Source organism: Lagopus leucura, unplaced genomic scaffold, assembly GCF_019238085.1.
Source record: "Lagopus leucura isolate 7727_CA_CO unplaced genomic scaffold, USGS_WTPT01 Super-Scaffold_73, whole genome shotgun sequence".
In the NCBI taxonomy this organism is placed as follows: domain Eukaryota; kingdom Metazoa; phylum Chordata; class Aves; order Galliformes; family Phasianidae; genus Lagopus; species Lagopus leucura.
In genome coordinates this window covers 12,817,245-12,823,244 of record NW_024962252.1, presented here as the reverse complement: position 1 = coordinate 12,823,244, position 6,000 = coordinate 12,817,245, and positions in this window count along the sequence as shown.

Here is a 6,000-nt window from a genome sequence, read left to right as displayed (position 1 = left end):
CGTGCGGCTTGTAGCTTGTCGTAGAATCACAGGACGACCGGAGTTGGAAGGGACCCTAAAAGGCCATCCGGTCTGAGCCCATGCTGTGAACAGGGGCGCCTACAGCTTGAGCAAACGCCGTGCATCCTGACCTTGGGTGTCTGCAGGGATGGGGCGTCCAACACCTCTGTGGTGGTGACTGTATGTCACAAATACCTCTTCATGACAACACTTTGCTTCTAATCGGCTCTGGTAGTACATAGCCAAAGAAACAAAGCACTCAGCAGAGAGAGCAGGGAAAGGCTTTTATCTCCCTGAGTTGAACACTAAGGCACAGCTAAACAGTGTGGCAGACCACTCAAAACCATAAGGCAGCCACGCTTCCAGATCCAAACGCAAATACAGCCACGGCAAAGGCAGCAGCTCCTCATGGAAGGAGGCTGTAGGCCACATGTCAGTCTGCTTGCCGCAATGCAGTTGAAAAGAGTTACCCAGCCTCTCACTGGATGAGAACGTGAGATGGTATTGGCAGTTTTATGCCAGTAAACTCTTTTTGGGGCCACACATTTTCCCATAATTGTCAGTCTTGCTAACCCCCATCTCTTATTTGCTTATTTATTTCTTCTAGCCTGAGTTCTTCCTGATGTTGCTGGCTGCTGGTGGCAGCCTTTGGCCTAACACAGCTAGCAAGATAGATGAGTCCACCCACAGTCATCCTTTCCTTGTCTTGTAAATATATCTTAACTGCCAATAACTTGTGGTATATTCAAGACCTGCCTGGATGCCTACCTGTGCGACCTGGTGTAGGGAACCTGCTTTGGCAGGAGGGTTGGACTCGGCGATCTCTGGAGGTCCCTTCCAACCCCTACGATTCTGTGATTCTGTGATTCTGTATTCCATTAAAGACCCTTTCTTGCTCCTTTGGATATTGGTTGAGAAAACTCCTTCGTATTAGAGAAAAAATCATTTTGCCTGCAGGTTTCTCCCTACTTTCTCTGTGTCTATTCAAGAGTTATACGGAATGTGAACGTAAAACACAAACACAGTTACCTTACAGCCCTGATCTTTTAGGGCAGATGGGTTTTGACTAGTGGAACATCATGAGCTGGCTGTCTGATTGCAGAGTAACACAGTTTAAAAAACATGGTGCAGTACTCTTGCATTTAGCTGAGGATGAGGCAGTGTTAAAGCACTGAAAGAGAGTAAGCTTTCAGGGCAGAAGGCGCAACAAGCACGCAAATACAATCATCCACATTCTTAAAGTATGCAAGATGGTAAGGAACACCTTCTGGTATTTGTCCTGCCCTCATCTCAGAGCTAGTAGATTGGTGCCACAGTGGTCACTATAGGAACAGGGAAAAGAAGCAAACTTTGCTGTGTAGAAGCCTGTCTTCTGCCAATACCATTGCATGACACTTCAACATGGAGAAGGATTTACTTAAGTGTAGCCCAAGCGGCAAACTGTGTTACTGTACAGAGCCTTTGAGGGCTGAAGAATCTTAGGGACAGGTGGGCATGCAAGCCATTTGTAAGCCATGTCTTTCATGCGGCACACAGAGCTGGTACTCACAGCCTTTAATCGTCCAGCCCGCTCAATGTCTTATGCTTTAGGAAGCATACAGTATGAAAGGAGGAAGCAGAGGCTGCAGTGACATGTTTCTGGTACCTTTATTTTTCTCTTTCATAGGTACTAGAAGAGTAAGGACAAATATGTCCTCCCAGGTTGGGCAGCCACACATTTTGATCTGCACTGCTAATTTATTGAAGTCATTAATAGCTGAGACATATAAGTAATTGGGTTTTCCATGACAATTCCTCTATTTCCTGAATATTCTCCAGTTGTTGTATTTTCCCTAATGGTTTCAGTGTATTTATGTAAACTGTACATTAAAGAGAGCCACAACAATCTGATTTTTTTTAATTGATTTACTGCAGTCACTTGTAATGACGTCGATTTTATTTGTATGTGGATATATTCCAACTATAGCAAAATCTTGTGCTAATTTGACAAGAAGATGTGGTGTTCATTGCCTGTAGCATTGAATCATCATCTCTATTGGAAGTGTGCTTTGCTCTACATACTCCCCAACAAAAGGGAGTTATTTACTATTTATGCTATTAGTTTGCCTTTTTTTTTTTTTTTTTTCCCTAACTAAAGCTGATATCTTTTCAAACAAGCAAATTTATAAATATTTTCTATTGTAAAGAATAATTGTTAAATTGTTAATCAGATTCTATCTTGAGAGTCCAAGCTCCTATCTATAAAAAATGTTCAATATATTCAGGATTGAAGACTGATAAATGTATTTTTCAAAAACCACATGTAGTGTGTGTCTATGTTAAAATATATATAAAAGAAAATATATTGTTAATTTTGGGGGCATTTCAAACATTAAAATAACAATGAAACTCGGAGACATTAAAGACAAATCCAATCAACAATGAGCAATTGATTCTTGAGTAACTTAGTAATATTTGACACTGTTGTGCATCAGACATTCTTCACAGAATGAGTATGTGAACTTTTCCTTTCTAGTGTCACAGTCCTCATCTGGGCCTTCTGTACTATGATTTATCAATAGTAAGGCAATTTGAAACTTTTGTATTGGAAACTGAACAAACTGGTCTCCAGTTTGATTGTAATTTTGATTATTTCAGAAGGGTGAAAGTGAAGATTGCATTAAATCCAGATGGCCTCTGATTTTACAATTCAGTAGTTACCACGGTTGTTGGTAGCAGGTCCATATAAACAGTATAGATGATGCCCTCTGGATCATCTTCACATTAACGTGAATTTAGGAGAACTAAATAAAATGGCAAATTCCATCTCTCTAATTTATTTCCTGTTAAGCTACTTAAATTATGATTCCTATCTAATAAGACACAGTGAAGGTGAATTCTCTAAATAAGCTAATTCTCTAATAGCTCGTTCTATACTAAGTTGTTTTGCTTGTAAGAACTGAGATACGATTAAAAGTAAAAGAAACTGTGTTATGTAGAGTGGCTTAGAATAACCTCCTGGAGAAGGTGAAGCAGTTTTTCATCTGCATTTTTGTTACTTGGAACATATGGTTTGCAAATATGCATCATGTCTAATGGATTCTGATATTTCTGAGGAATCATCTGAATATGAGGGTTGTCGTGGATGCAAATAGCTTTCCTGCCTTCAGGAGAATCATTTTCAATTTGCTGAGTAATCACTATACATATTTCAAAAAACAGAATATGCGTGGCAAATAATACCAGAGCCCAATTCAGTTACTTAGGAACATTTAATGCTAGAAAGAAAAGAAAGGGGAAAGTGTTGTGAATACATAGCATCATTAGACAGCAGAAGGGAGCTTAAAATGGTAAGGAAGTCATAGCATTTTATAGGTAAGCCCAAACTGGAAAAGAACACATAATCCAAGCAGTTACAGTTTTTCCAAGGAGTCAGTTGCTTATAATTTCACTTTTCAGGAAAGCTTCCAACTGGTGAAAAAAAATAGCAAAGCTTGGACAAAAGCCTCTTTGTCCTGACTGTTATTTAATGTGTGATTTCCAATGTATTACAAAGTTCTCCTGAGCTTCTTTTGTGGCTGGCATCAATTTTTTTCCCAAATATTTGTCACCAGTACTGCCAAAAGAAGAGGTAATTGTCTTCATTATTCTCCCTAGACTACAAGAAAATGAATATATGAGGATGAGTCTACATGTGTAAGAAAGCACCCCCTTCTGTATGTTTGGCTGCAGGGTCTCAGGACCAGCTCAGGGTGTTGTAGGCATTCCCCTTTTCCTCTGGGAACAGGGGTCAGTGCTGTGGGAAGCAGCCTGGCCTGTCGACATACCTTGCGGAGGCCAGGACCCAACATCAGCCTGCAGGCTGCCTGGCCTGACCATGGACCTGATGGTCTGGTTGGACTTGGCCACACTGCCTGTGAGCCTGCCCTTTTGTCTCTGGCCTCCCCCTCAGTTCCAGCCTGCTCAGGCTGCAGGAAATGGAAGTAAGAAATGTCTCATGCAAGCTTGGTGAGCAAGTGAATTCACATATGTGGATTTTTTCTGTAGGTTACTAATAGTTACATTCAAATGTTGATTTTTTTTTTCTTTGTTTTTTAGCAGAGATTCACCAATCAGTGTTGAATATCAAACAGTAGCATAAAGGATGTTTTATTACATAGTAATTCACAGCTAATCGTAAAAATATTTTGATTGGAAGGAGCAGTATATGATGTAGGGCAAAGTATTTTGAAAACTAATAATCATTCCAAAGAAAAAAATGGTAGCAGTTTACTAGGAAATAACACTAAGGGAGAAATAAAAGTTTCAGCGTCACAATGAAGAACACGATTTTAGTTAAACTGCAGAGAAACAATCTAAAAAACAGCATGTACCATATCTCGAGACAAATCTTTAATTGAAAGCACTGGGACACCAACAGAAATTACAACATTTGATCGATGATAGGTTGGGTACTGCGGCTAAGTCATTCGCAGTGGGCAAAATCTGAGATCAAAACTGAGATTCAGAGAGGAAATTTTCATTTTCAGATATGAGCTTTGTTTATATAAGTGAGATAAGTAAGAGAGGAAATAAACCAGTTTAGGAAATTGCAGTATGGGATAGATTTTTATAGTTGTTCAAACTATGGGGATTGGTAAGAAATGACTTTAAATTGAAGATCATTTCTTTTGTGCTAAAGAAGAATGGTGAGGGATTTTCTAACCTTCTACCTTTATTTAGAAATCCAAGTGAAACAAAGCTAAATGAAGTTTTAGGAGGAGAATTACTGTACTGGTATGTTACCAGCTGTTTTTTCTGTATTTGTATGCATCCAAAGAACCAGTGGTTTCTTTTAGATTAGTGGTTTCGAATGTCCATAAGTGAAAGTGACTACTACTGCAAAAATTAGGGGTATACAGCTGACAGAGGACGCAAATCGAAACTAAAGCCAACGCTAGAATAATTAAAATAGACATAAAATTAATCTAGAAATGTGAAGATATCTAACCTGTGTAGATGTTCTCCCTTCTTTTCCTCTCTCTTTCAGGTTTTCCCATAGGAGGAATTGAAACTATCTAATATCTAATTAATTTTAAAGAGAAGCTTAATCAGGGTATGGAGGAGGCTTTGTGATGTAGTTGAACCTGACTGCAGGGAAGTGAGTTAGAACTAGTAGAGATAAGAGAAAGGCTAAGAAAAATAGTGCTTTATGGTTCTACAAAGTGATACGTACTGGTGTTTCAGTGTTCAATTAAAGGAGATGACTAACAGAACTGCTAGCTGATAAGGGTACATTTCCAGAGGAAGAGAGAAAAAAAGATAAAGGGAAAAGGATAGCTAGAGAGTTTGTAGAGAAATTAGTTGCTTATCAGTTTGACTGAATCTGATAAATAGGTTTACGCAGACGGCATGCAGTCTCAAACACAGAATCGTAACATCACTTATACTAGCAATTAAGCAGAAAACATGGAGGATGGGGGAGATATAGTACAAGGGGAAATGCTCCGACCAACTGTCCTAGTTTTATCAGTACTCCGTATGATGACATCATGCAACAGGCTGTTCGGGTGCAGAGGCACAGTGCACTGTGGACATGTGTTTCCTTGTTTCTCTTGCCACCTCACATGGGTTCTGTTCCTCAATAGGAAGATACACTGGGATGTACTGCATTTCCCAAGAGACTCCATATGATTTCAGATTCTGGGTGATGAAGAAAGAGCACTCTTGTCTTTTCTGGGAGGTGAGTCATGGAGGGCCAGCCAAGAAAGTCTCACACTGACTCTCTCTTCTGGTTTTATTTCTGATTTGTTTTGATTTATTACTCTTAATTATTCTGTATTATCTCACATTCCTTTTAATGAATTAGTTTCTCCTATCTCAATCGAGTTTTTTCCCTCTTCCTTCCCCCACATCCTTCTCCCAAGGGGAGGGAGAGGTGTTGCATGATGAACTCTTCAAACTGCAACACTAATTAAAAAGGAAAGATAGAAAAAATTAAAGCTTATAAACATAACTTCTGATGGAAAAATCTGGAGCTAA